Source organism: Scyliorhinus canicula, chromosome 16 (genome assembly GCF_902713615.1).
Source record: "Scyliorhinus canicula chromosome 16, sScyCan1.1, whole genome shotgun sequence".
Classification (NCBI taxonomy): Eukaryota; Metazoa; Chordata; class Chondrichthyes; order Carcharhiniformes; family Scyliorhinidae; genus Scyliorhinus; species Scyliorhinus canicula.
Window position 1 is genome coordinate 94,827,325 of NC_052161.1, and position 14,297 is coordinate 94,841,621.

Here is a 14,297-nt window from a genome sequence, read left to right on the forward strand (position 1 = left end):
GTGGCTGGTTAAAGATTGGCATCGTTTGGAGGGCTGGCATCAGGTGTCCTTTCAACCAAGAGGGGCGCAGCCCGAGATGCGGAAAATGAAAAGGAGACAAAGACCATTGGGCTCATGCAGCCTGACCCACAATGATGTCTAAAGCATTGCCATGAGACAATCCCCTCCTCACCAACAGCCATGTCCATCCCCTGGGAAAACCAAAAGGTAAAAATTAAGCATTGTTCAGCTATCTTAAACATTGAGGAGAAGTTGACCATTGTAAGTGAAGCTAAATTCGCTGTTGCCTTTCTCGCCACAAAGATATTGCCCAACTGTGACAAGTTCATTATATTTAATTCTATGATTAATTTCTTGGCGTTTCGTATCAGTCATGACTGCAGAATGTTGTCCAAGAGTTAAAACAAATCAGATGTCCTTTGCTGTCAGATTGATTAAGAGACGGGACAGTCACAGGCCATCAGAACTGGCAGCATCAACTTCAATGTCGAGTCATTCTTTTTCTCCAAAGGCAAAGATGTCAAATATCAGCAAAACTTTGCGGAACGGGACAGAATCTAGTGAGATTCTGGAATTCAGCCACTTTGATCCATTCCAGCGGAACACACCAGTCACAGCTGAGCCCTGATTAAATGTTTCATTAATGAGTTTTGGCACAATCAATATTACTCTTCACTCATACTTTCTTTGGCCTATATATATCCTCAGCATCTCGTAGATGAGTGATTACCGATGGACATTTCAATCAAGAGCCTTACCAGAGAGATCACACAGCTTTACCTGTCAATCCAGGGACTGGCTCTCAACGCTTCCTAACTAAGTGACAGCAGAGGTATTGTTGGGCTCAATGAAGAGATACATTGTGCCTATTATAGAGAAGACTGAGGGTATAAAACACTCCCTTGGGTAGTCCGTACAGTTCCTCCTGACTTGCTGTCTGGCCCATGTTAATCAGGTGGTTTTATTCAGCAGGATATTAGTAAGGCCTCATTAAATCTTACACGCCGGTTAAAAAATAGTGGCTATCAAGATCTGGTAGAGCACTGAAGGACAACTAATAGTAATTTGTAATTGTTCCTTGCTAAGAATTAAATATACGTTATACTGTCCTGTGGTAAAACTAGTCAGTGAGTCCCAGATTTGAGTGAAATCGATTTCTAAAATGTAGCTTGTATCTCTCCAGGTGGAGGTGAGTTAGGACAGCATAAATTGATTTAATCTTCATTATTCCATTGCTTCCCATAGGGAAGCACTAGGCTGGGCGCTTGGGGAGGGCAACACAGTGGCACAGTGGTTAGCACTGTTGCCTCACATTGCCAGATTCAATTCTGGCCTTGGTTGGATGTCTTCGTGGAGTCTGTACTTTCTCCCCATGTCTGCGTGAGCTTTCTCTGGGTGTTCCCCCCACAGTCCAAAGATAAGCAGGTTCGGTGGCTTGGCCATGCTAAATTGCCCCTTAATGTCTAAAGATGTACAGGTTAAATGGATTGGCCATGCGAAAATTGTCCCTTAGTGTCCAAAGCTGGGCAGGTGAGGTGGGGTTACTGGGATAGGGCCGACAGGGGGGGGGGGGGGCTAGGTGGGATGTCCTTTCAGAGGGTCGGTGCAAATTCAATGAGCCAAATTGCGTCTTTCTGCATTGGATGGATTCTATGCAAAGGAGCTTTCCTGTCATGCCTCTTATAGCCTGTGAATGCTACACCCAGTCATCTACTGAGAAGCATCCCAAGCAATAAAATGGCTCCTAGAATGCCCTCTACTGTCAGAGCCATGCAGACCCGAGAGTCTTCAACTCTTGAGCTAGAAGCTGAGTAAAACAGCAGCATGGGCAGGTGTAGAGATGTGACAAAAAGAAGCACCAGGCCATGGACAAAGCAGCCCGCTTAGTTGGCACCCCGTCCACAAACATTCCCTTCCTTCAGCACTGGTGTTCAGTAGCAGCCGTGTGTACCATCTACGAGATGCAGGACAACAACTCAAATGGAATCTTCTACAGCACCTTCTAAATCGATGGCCACTACCATCTGGAAGGACAAGACCCATGGGAACTTCACCATAAAAAAAATTAGAGATTGTAAAATTCATTGTAAAAAAAAAAAAGTTTTGAATTTGCACTTCACAGGGAAAATGGATGACATTGTTGAAGTAATTTCCTAAAGCATCAGTAGAAATTCCAGAACATACAGAATAGAAATCTGACGTACCCATTCATTGTGACACAGTGGTGTGGTGAATTTGGGCTCAGAACGTCCCCTTGGAGCTGTGTTTGTATCCAGTTCAGAATCAGGAGATCAAAGTTTCTTCTGTTTATTTATTGTGGAAATGAATAAAATCAATTTGGGCAGCCTCCGTTAGATTGGAATTAAAAAATTAAACTCCATAATTCATTATTAATTGGCACTAAGTTTGCACTCAGAGGAAATACAAAAACAGTTGGTGTGGGAAGTGAAAATTGACATCGATGTTGCAAGAGGTTTTTTTGATTAATTCATGGGATGTGGCACGGACAGTATTTATTGCCCATCCCTAATTGCCCTTGAGAAGGTGGTGGTGAATTGCCTTCTTGAACCGCTGCAGTCCCTGAGGTGTAGGTACCTGGGACTTCGATGTTGTGGCCATTTCAGAGACATGGATAGAGCAGGGACAGGAATGGTTGTTGCAGGTTCCAGGGTTTAGGTGCTTTAGTAAGGTCAGAGAAGGGGGCAAAAGAGGGGGAGGTGTGGCGCTGCTAGTCAAGGACAGTATTACGGTGGCAGAAAGAATGCAAGATGGGGACTCTTCTTCCGAGGTAGTATGGTCTGAGGTTAGAAACAGGAAAGGAGAGGTCACACTGCTGGGAGTTTTCTATAGGCCACCTAATAGTTCTAGAGATGTAGAGGAAAGGATGGTGAAGATGATTCTGGAAAAGAGCGAAAGTAACAGGGTAGTTGTTATGGGAGACTTTAACTTTCCTAATATTGACTGGAAAAGATATAGTTCGAGTACATTGGATGGGTCGTTCTTTGTACAATGTGTGCAGGAGGGTTTTCTGACACAATATGTTGACAGGCCAACAAGAGGTGAGGCCACTTTGGATTTGGTTTTGGGTAATGAACCAGGCCAGGTGTTAGATCTGGAGGTAGGTGAACACTTTGGAGACAGTGACCACAATTCGGTGACCTTTACGTTAGTGATGGAAAGGGATAAGTATACCCCGCAGGGCAAGAGTTATAGCTGGGGGAAGGGCAATTATGATGCCATTAGACATGACTTAGGATGTGTTGGTTGGAGAAGTAGGCTGCGAGGGTTGGGCACACTGGATATGTGGAGCTTGTTCAAGGAACAGCTATTGCATGTTCTTGATAAGTACGTACCAGTCAGGCAGGGAGGAAGGGGTCGAGCGAGGGAACCGTGGTTTACCAAAGAAGTGGAATCTCTTGTTAAGAGGAAGAAGGAGGCCTATGTGAAGATGAGGCGTGAAGTTTCAGTTGGGGCGCTTGATAGTTACAAGGAAGCGAGGAAGGATCTAAAGAGAGAGCTGAGACGAGCAAGGAGGGGACATGAGAAGTCTTTGGCAGGTAGGATCAAGGAAAACCCAAAAGCTTTCTATAGGTATGTCAGGAATAAAAGAATGACTAGGGTAAGAGTAGGGCCAGTCAAGGACAGTGGTGGGAAGTTGTGTGTGGAGGCTGAGGAGATAAGTGAGATACTAAATGAATACTTTTCGTCAGTATTCACTCAAGAAAAAGATAATATTGTGGAGGAGAATGCTGAGACCCAGGCTATTAGAATAGATGGCATTGAGGTGCGTAGGGAAGAAGTGTTGGCAATTCTGGACAAGGTGAAAATAGATAGGTCCCCGGGGCCGGATGGGATTTATCCTAGGATTCTCTGGGAAGCCAGGGAAGAGATTGCTGAGCCTTTGGCTTTGATTTTTAGGTCATCATTGGCTACAGGAATAGTGCCAGAGGACTGGAGGATAGCAAATGTGGTCCCTTTGTTCAAGAAGGGGAGTAGAGATAACCCCGGTAACTATAGGCCGGTGAGCCTAACGTCTGTGGTGGGTAAAGTCTTGGAGAGGATTATAAAAGATACGATTTATAATCATCTAGATAGGAATAATATGATTAGGGATAGTCAGCATGGTTTTGTGAAGGGTAGGTCATGCCTCACAAACCTTATCGAGTTCTTTGAGAAGGTGACTGAACAGGTAGACGAGGGTAGAGCAGTTGATGTGGTGTATATGGATTTCAGTAAAGCGTTTGATAAGGTTCCCCACGGTCGGCTATTGCAGAAAATACGGAGGCTGGGGATTGAGGGTGATTTAGAGATGTGGATCAGAAATTGCCTAGTTGAAAGAAGACAGAGAGTGGTAGTTGATGGGAAATGTTCAGAATGGAGTTCAGTTACGAGTGGCGTACCACAAGGATCTGTTCTGGGGCCGTTGCTGTTTGTCATTTTTATAAATGACCTAGAGGAGGGCGCAGAAGGATGGGTGAGTAAATTTGCAGACGACACTAAAGTCGGTGGAGTTGTAGACAGTGCGGAAGGATGTTGCAGGTTACAGAGGGACATAGATAAGCTGCAGAGCTGGGCTGAGAGGTGGCAAATGGAGTTTAATGTGGAGAAGTGTGAGGTGATTCACTTTGGAAAGAATAACAGGAATGCGGAATATTTGGCTAATGGTAAAATTCTTGGTAGTGTGGATGAGCAGAGGGATCTCGGTGTCCATGTACATAGATCCCTGAAAGTTGCCACCCAGGTTGATAGGGTTGTGAAGAAGGCCTATGGTGTGTTGGCCTTTATTGGTAGAGGGATTGAGTTCCGGAGCCATGAGGTCATGTTGCAGTTGTACAAAACTCTAGTACGGCCGCATTTGGAGTATTGCGTACAGTTCTGGTCGCCTCATTATAGGAAGGACGTGGAAGCTTTGGAACGGGTGCAGAGGAGATTTACCAGGATGTTGCCTGGTATGGAGGGAAAATCTTATGAGGAAAGGCTGATGGACTTGAGGTTGTTTTCGTTAGAGAGAAGAAGGTTAAGAGGTGACTTAATAGAGGCATACAAAATGATCAGAGGGTTAGATAGGGTGGACAGCGAGAGCCTTCTCCCACGGATGGAGGTGGCTAGCACGAGGGGACATAGCCTTAAGTTGAGGGGTAATAGATATAGGACAGAGGTCAGAGGTGGGTTTTTTACGCAAAGAGTGGTGAGGCCGTGGAATGCCCTACCTGCAACAGTAGTGAACTCGCCAACATTGAGGGCATTTAAAAATTTATTGGATAAGCATATGGATGATAAGGGCGTAGTGTAGGTTAGATGGCCTTTAGTTTTTTTTTCCATGTCGGTGCAACATCGAGGGCCGAAGGGCCTGTACTGCGCTGTATCGTTCTATGTTCTAGGTACAACCACAGATCGGCTAGGGAGGGAATTCCAGGATTTTGACCCAGCGACAGTGAAGGAACGGCGATACTTTTCCAAATCTGGATGGTCAGTGACTTGGAGGGGAACCCAGGTATCTGCTGCTCTTGTCCTTCTAGATGGCAGTGGTCATGGGTTTGGAAGTTACTCTCTAAGAAGCCTTGGTGAGTTCCTGCAGTGCATCCTGTACATGACACACACAGCTACTGCTGTGCATCTGTGGCAGAGGGAGTGAATGCTTAAGGTGGTGAATAGGGTGCCAGTCAAGCAGGCTGCTTTGTCCTGGATGGATACGAGCTTCTTGAGTCTTGTTGGAGCTGCACTCATCCAGGAAAGTGGAGAATATTGCATCGTACTCCTGACTTGTGCCTTGTAGATGGCTTTGGGGAGTCAGCAGTTGAGTTATTCGGAGCAGGATTCCTGGCCTCGGACCTGCTCTTGTAGCCACAGGATTGATATGGCTAGTCCAGCTCAGTTATTCGTCAATGGTTACGATTGTCGTCAGTTCACGGGTAGTCATTTGGCGGGGGGGGGGGGGTGGGGGGGGGGGGGGGGGGGGGGGGGGGGAATGGTCAGGAGTAATAGTGCGTTATCGGGTGGGAACCGGGTGGGTATTTGTCAGGGTCGAGGGGGTGGGGTGTTAGTCAGGATGGTTATTAGGAGTGAGGGTGTAGTCCAGGGTTTGGAGGGGCAGTCAATTGGTCAGGCGATTCATGGGGTCGTCAGTGCGGTATTGTATGAAGCAAATAATGGCATGATGGGAAAAGTAGTCAAGTTTTCTTGGTACAAGTGAATTTAAACTAATGTCATATAACCTAAGGCACAGAAACAGAAACAGCCTGTCTATGGGAACCGGGTGACTCTGAGAGTCTAGATAAGGCTTGGAGCTAGAAGTAGTCGTAATACATAACAAGCTGAACAACTATCTCTTCCTGTTCCTAAACAACTTATTCCCTTACTTAAAACAAAGACAAGATAATAATATGAAACTCAAGTCCCCTGGCGGTCAGCAAGGTGCCGCCATTGTAACGATTATTACTTATGTTTTACTTTTGACCAAATTCCTGACCAAGCTGTATTCATGTTATCTTGATCCTATAATGTATAAGAATCGCCTTCTTTTTCTGTACTAGCGCAGACTTGGGACGGACTCCGCAGTTTGTAATTGACTGCCTTCCGACTTTCCAAGTTTCTGCCAATTTCTGCTAGCAGTTCTAATTAGTGAATAAAGTTCAGTTTTGCTTACCTAATGAATGCTGTTTGAATTTCTCTATTACAGTCAAGACGCGGGGAAAATATAGAATACAACAGTCAGGGATAAGTGGGGGCTGGTCAGGGATAGTCTTGTGGGGTGTGGGAGGGGAGTCAGAGAATCCAGTGGAGAGTCAGGAGGGAGAGTCACCAGTATAGTTACCCAGGGGTTAGAAGTGGTTTTAATCCCTCTAACGTTTCTTGAGTAACTTTTTTATGTACTGCGCCAGAAATATAATGAAAGTCTGTGGCTGTGATTTTCCAGCCCCTCCACTGGCGGGAGCTTCCATTTCCGCTGAAGGCGACCCTCTGCTGCGGGTTCCCTGGCGGTGTGGCAGGTGACCAATACAACTGGCCATAGAACTTGGCAGGACTGGAAGAGCCCATTGGACAATGGCAAGCTGCCTCCACTTCCAGAAATGCCACCACTGGAAGGGGGGAATCCCAGCTAAAGGCTTTAGGATTTCACAGGGTTTCTGATGCAGGGAACCGTTGAACATTATTGAGTCCGACAAGGCTTTTGCTGTGTAAAGATGCGCACAAATTCCACAAATCTCTGTTCGAACCCTAGTTTCACAAAACAGCTACATGCACTTCAGTGAAGTAATTGAGGGCAGTGCGATGAACCTGCTGCTTGGGACATAACCTGCAACAAATGACTCATTATCCGGCTCACTTTGGACTTCCTTGGATTTGCTACGATCCCACAATCTCAAATTTCCAACAGTGTCACGGAGTCCGACAGCACAGTGTTAGATCTAGACAGTGACCACAAGGAAGCGATGATGAAAGCAACAAGTTTCACTGTTGCGATAAAACTACGATATACCGTACCATACCACTCCACTCCACTCCACTCCGCTCCCCGCAGGCTCTCCCGTGCTGACCCACTTCTGAGTTGGGGTTTTTATGTCTGGTTGGCTTCCCTTGTTAAGAGAAATCCCCTCCCCCTCAACGGGGAAGCTCGTATTCATCCGAGGTAACAGGAAACCTGACAATCTACACCCCGTGACTCTCGTGAGGGTTACAACAATCCTCCCCAACCCCTCACCCAAGTCCGGAACGCCGTCCACCATGATGAGTTGCTTGATAGGACCCCTGGTCCTCTTTGCTCTGGGTTGGCGCTCAGTGGCGACATTGTGGATCCTGGCGATGTGCATTTCACGGGGGGGGCCGCCGTTTTAGAACTGAACACCTAAGCGGCGCTGCCTCCAGTGGACTGGTATCCAAGCCCTGGTCCTCAGCAGCCACACGTTGTTGCCTCCCCATATCGAAGGAACCTGAGTCCTCCGCGTCTAATGTCTCATTATCCTGGGGATCTTGGACCTGTGGTGGCGGCTCCATTGCCAGAGAAATTGCACAAATCAGGGATACCAGAGGCACGTTCGAAACAGAACCATAAAAGATCAACAAAACCTTCAAGGCCTTCTACCAAGGGCTGTACACCTCAGAGCCCCCAAGGGGGGAGTCTGGGATGAAACGGTTCCTTGATGGACTGGACATTCCAGTCATGGGGGAGGGTAGACAACGGAGCTTGGAAGCACCACTAGAAGGGGGCAAAAGAGGGGGAGGTGTGGCGCTGCTAGTCAAGGACAGTATTACGGTGGCAGAAAGAATGCAAGATGGGGACTCTTCTTCCGAGGTAGTATGGTCTGAGGTTAGAAACAGGAAAGGAGAGGTCACACTGCTGGGAGTTTTCTATAGGCCACCTAATAGTTCTAGAGATGTAGAGGAAAGGATGGTGAAGATGATTCTGGAAAAGAGCGAAAGTAACAGGGTAGTTGTTATGGGAGACTTTAACTTTCCTAATATTGACTGGAAAAGATATAGTTCGAGTACATTGGATGGGTCGTTCTTTGTACAATGTGTGCAGGAGGGTTTTCTGACACAATATGTTGACAGGCCAACAAGAGGTGAGGCCACTTTGGATTTGGTTTTGGGTAATGAACCAGGCCAGGTGTTAGATCTGGAGGTAGGTGAACACTTTGGAGACAGTGACCACAATTCGGTGACCTTTACGTTAGTGATGGAAAGGGATAAGTATACCCCGCAGGGCAAGAGTTATAGCTGGGGGAAGGGCAATTATGATGCCATTAGACATGACTTAGGATGTGTTGGTTGGAGAAGTAGGCTGCGAGGGTTGGGCACACTGGATATGTGGAGCTTGTTCAAGGAACAGCTATTGCATGTTCTTGATAAGTACGTACCAGTCAGGCAGGGAGGAAGGGGTCGAGCGAGGGAACCGTGGTTTACCAAAGAAGTGGAATCTCTTGTTAAGAGGAAGAAGGAGGCCTATGTGAAGATGAGGCGTGAAGTTTCAGTTGGGGCGCTTGATAGTTACAAGGAAGCGAGGAAGGATCTAAAGAGAGAGCTGAGACGAGCAAGGAGGGGACATGAGAAGTCTTTGGCAGGTAGGATCAAGGAAAACCCAAAAGCTTTCTATAGGTATGTCAGGAATAAAAGAATGACTAGGGTAAGAGTAGGGCCAGTCAAGGACAGTGGTGGGAAGTTGTGTGTGGAGGCTGAGGAGATAAGTGAGATACTAAATGAATACTTTTCGTCAGTATTCACTCAAGAAAAAGATAATATTGTGGAGGAGAATGCTGAGACCCAGGCTATTAGAATAGATGGCATTGAGGTGCGTAGGGAAGAAGTGTTGGCAATTCTGGACAAGGTGAAAATAGATAGGTCCCCGGGGCCGGATGGGATTTATCCTAGGATTCTCTGGGAAGCCAGGGAAGAGATTGCTGAGCCTTTGGCTTTGATTTTTAGGTCATCATTGGCTACAGGAATAGTGCCAGAGGACTGGAGGATAGCAAATGTGGTCCCTTTGTTCAAGAAGGGGAGTAGAGATAACCCCGGTAACTATAGGCCGGTGAGCCTAACGTCTGTGGTGGGTAAAGTCTTGGAGAGGATTATAAAAGATACGATTTATAATCATCTAGATAGGAATAATATGATTAGGGATAGTCAGCATGGTTTTGTGAAGGGTAGGTCATGCCTCACAAACCTTATCGAGTTCTTTGAGAAGGTGACTGAACAGGTAGACGAGGGTAGAGCAGTTGATGTGGTGTATATGGATTTCAGTAAAGCGTTTGATAAGGTTCCCCACGGTCGGCTATTGCAGAAAATACGGAGGCTGGGGATTGAGGGTGATTTAGAGATGTGGATCAGAAATTGGCTAGTTGAAAGAAGACAGAGAGTGGTAGTTGATGGGAAATGTTCAGAATGGAGTTCAGTTACGAGTGGCGTACCACAAGGATCTGTTCTGGGGCCGTTGCTGTTTGTCATTTTTATAAATGACCTAGAGGAGGGCGCAGAAGGATGGGTGAGTAAATTTGCAGACGACACTAAAGTCGGTGGAGTTGTAGACAGTGCGGAAGGATGTTGCAGGTTACAGAGGGACATAGATAAGCTGCAGAGCTGGGCTGAGAGGTGGCAAATGGAGTTTAATGTGGAGAAGTGTGAGGTGATTCACTTTGGAAAGAATAACAGGAATGCGGAATATTTGGCTAATGGTAAAATTCTTGGTAGTGTGGATGAGCAGAGGGATCTCGGTGTCCATGTACATAGATCCCTGAAAGTTGCCACCCAGGTTGATAGGGTTGTGAAGAAGGCCTATGGTGTGTTGGCCTTTATTGGTAGAGGGATTGAGTTCCGGAGCCATGAGGTCATGTTGCAGTTGTACAAAACTCTAGTACGGCCGCATTTGGAGTATTGCGTACAGTTCTGGTCGCCTCATTATAGGAAGGACGTGGAAGCTTTGGAACGGGTGCAGAGGAGATTTACCAGGATGTTGCCTGGTATGGAGGGAAAATCTTATGAGGAAAGGCTGATGGACTTGAGGTTGTTTTCGTTAGAGAGAAGAAGGTTAAGAGGTGACTTAATAGAGGCATACAAAATGATCAGAGGGTTAGATAGGGTGGACAGCGAGAGCCTTCTCCCACGGATGGAGGTGGCTAGCACGAGGGGACATAGCCTTAAGTTGAGGGGTAATAGATATAGGACAGAGGTCAGAGGTGGGTTTTTTACGCAAAGAGTGGTGAGGCCGTGGAATGCCCTACCTGCAACAGTAGTGAACTCGCCAACATTGAGGGCATTTAAAAATTTATTGGATAAGCATATGGATGATAAGGGCGTAGTGTAGGTTAGATAGCCTTTAGTTTTTTTTTCCATGTCGGTGCAACATCGAGGGCCGAAGGGCCTGTACTGCGCTGTATCGTTCTATGTTCTAGGTACAACCACAGATCGGCTAGGGAGGGAATTCCAGGATTTTGACCCAGCGACAGTGAAGGAACGGCGATACTTTTCCAAATCTGGATGGTCAGTGACTTGGAGGGGAACCCAGGTATCTGCTGCTCTTGTCCTTCTAGATGGCAGTGGTCATGGGTTTGGAAGTTACTCTCTAAGAAGCCTTGGTGAGTTCCTGCAGTGCATCCTGTACATGACACACACAGCTACTGCTGTGCATCTGTGGCAGAGGGAGTGAATGCTTAAGGTGGTGAATAGGGTGCCAGTCAAGCAGGCTGCTTTGTCCTGGATGGATACGAGCTTCTTGAGTCTTGTTGGAGCTGCACTCATCCAGGAAAGTGGAGAATATTGCATCGTACTCCTGACTTGTGCCTTGTAGATGGCTTTGGGGAGTCAGCAGTTGAGTTATTCGGAGCAGGATTCCTGGCCTCGGACCTGCTCTTGTAGCCACAGGATTGATATGGCTAGTCCAGCTCAGTTATTCGTCAATGGTTACGATTGTCGTCAGTTCACGGGTAGTCATTTGGCGGGGGGGGGGGGTGGGGGGGGGGGGGGGGGGGGGGAATGGTCAGGAGTAATAGTGCGTTATCGGGTGGGAACCGGGTGGGTATTTGTCAGGGTCGAGGGGGTGGGGTGTTAGTCAGGATGGTTATTAGGAGTGAGGGTGTAGTCCAGGGTTTGGAGGGGCAGTCAATTGGTCAGGCGATTCATGGGGTCGTCAGTGCGGTATTGTATGAAGCAAATAATGGCATGATGGGAAAAGTAGTCAAGTTTTCTTGGTACAAGTGAATTTAAACTAATGTCATATAACCTAAGGCACAGAAACAGAAACAGCCTGTCTATGGGAACCGGGTGACTCTGAGAGTCTAGATAAGGCTTGGAGCTAGAAGTAGTCGTAATACATAACAAGCTGAACAACTATCTCTTCCTGTTCCTAAACAACTTATTCCCTTACTTAAAACAAAGACAAGATAATAATATGAAACTCAAGTCCCCTGGCGGTCAGCAAGGTGCCGCCATTGTAAAGATTATTACTTATGTTTTACTTTTGACCAAATTCCTGACCAAGCTGTATTCATGTTATCTTGATCCTATAATGTATAAGAATCGCCTTCTTTTTCTGTACTAGCGCAGACTTGGGACGGACTCCGCAGTTTGTAATTGACTGCCTTCCGACTTTCCAAGTTTCTGCCAATTTCTGCTAGCAGTTCTAATTAGTGAATAAAGTTCAGTTTTGCTTACCTAATGAATGCTGTTTGAATTTCTCTATTACAGTCAAGACGCGGGGAAAATATAGAATACAACAGTCAGGGATAAGTGGGGGCTGGTCAGGGATAGTCTTGTGGGGTGTGGGAGGGGAGTCAGAGAATCCAGTGGAGAGTCAGGAGGGAGAGTCACCAGTATAGTTACCCAGGGGTTAGAAGTGGTTTTAATCCCTCTAACGTTTCTTGAGTAACTTTTTTATGTACTGCGCCAGAAATATAATGAAAGTCTGTGGCTGTGATTTTCCAGCCCCTCCACTGGCGGGAGCTTCCATTTCCGCTGAAGGCGACCCTCTGCTGCGGGTTCCCTGGCGGTGTGGCAGGTGACCAATACAACTGGCCATAGAACTTGGCAGGACTGGAAGAGCCCATTGGACAATGGCAAGCTGCCTCCACTTCCAGAAATGCCACCACTGGAAGGGGGGAATCCCAGCTAAAGGCTTTAGGATTTCACAGGGTTTCTGATGCAGGGAACCGTTGAACATTATTGAGTCCGACAAGGCTTTTGCTGTGTAAAGATGCGCACAAATTCCACAAATCTCTGTTCGAACCCTAGTTTCACAAAACAGCTACATGCACTTCAGTGAAGTAATTGAGGGCAGTGCGATGAACCTGCTGCTTGGGACATAACCTGCAACAAATGACTCATTATCCGGCTCACTTTGGACTTCCTTGGATTTGCTACGATCCCACAATCTCAAATTTCCAACAGTGTCACGGAGTCCGACAGCACAGTGTTAGATCTAGACAGTGACCACAAGGAAGCGATGATGAAAGCAACAAGTTTCACTGTTGCGATAAAACTACGATATACCGTACCATACCACTCCACTCCACTCCACTCCGCTCCCCGCAGGCTCTCCCGTGCTGACCCACTTCTGAGTTGGGGTTTTTATGTCTGGTTGGCTTCCCTTGTTAAGAGAAATCCCCTCCCCCTCAACGGGGAAGCTCGTATTCATCCGAGGTAACAGGAAACCTGACAATCTACACCCCGTGACTCTCGTGAGGGTTACAACAATCCTCCCCAACCCCTCACCCAAGTCCGGAACGCCGTCCACCATGATGAGTTGCTTGATAGGACCCCTGGTCCTCTTTGCTCTGGGTTGGCGCTCAGTGGCGACATTGTGGATCCTGGCGATGTGCATTTCACGGGGGGGCCGCCGTTTTAGAACTGAACACCTAAGCGGCGCTGCCTCCAGTGGACTGGTATCCAAGCCCTGGTCCTCAGCAGCCACACGTTGTTGCCTCCCCATATCGAAGGAACCTGAGTCCTCCGCGTCTAATGTCTCATTATCCTGGGGATCTTGGACCTGTGGTGGCGGCTCCATTGCCAGAGAAATTGCACAAATCAGGGATACCAGAGGCACGTTCGAAACAGAACCATAAAAGATCAACAAAACCTTCAAGGCCTTCTACCAAGGGCTGTACACCTCAGAGCCCCCAAGGGGGGAGTCTGGGATGAAACGGTTCCTTGATGGACTGGACATTCCAGTCATGGGGGAGGGTAGACAACGGAGCTTGGAAGCACCACTAGCACTGGGAGGGATCATGGACAGCATTAGCTCCGTGCAGGCTGGGAAGGCGCCGGGACCAGACGGGTCCCGGCAGACTTCGACAAAAGATTTGCGACAGCACTGGCCCCGCACCTACGGGAGTTGTTCACAGACTCGTTAGCTAGGGGCACACTGCCACCCACGCTAGCACAGGCCTCAATCTCGCTGATACCTAAGAAAGACAAAGACCCAACGGAATGTGGGTCATACAGACCCATCCCACTGCTGAACGCGGATGCCAAAATACTGGCCAAAATCCTAGCCAAAAGGTTAGAAGACTGTGTACCAGGGTGGTTGCAGAGGACCAGACGGGCTTTGTCAAAGGTAGACAGCTTACCTCGAACATCAGGCGCCTGCTGAACGTGATAATGACCCCCTCCGGGGAGAGAACACCAGAGGTGATTGTCTCCCTTGACGCAGAAAAGGCCTTCAACAGAGTCGAATGGAAATACCTCATAGAGGCACTGAAGCGGTTCGGGCTTGGAACAGGGTTCACCTCCTGGGTAAAGCTCCTATACAACGCTCCCATGGTGAGCATACGGACCAACAATACCAACAGTCAGAGACCTATACACCTCCA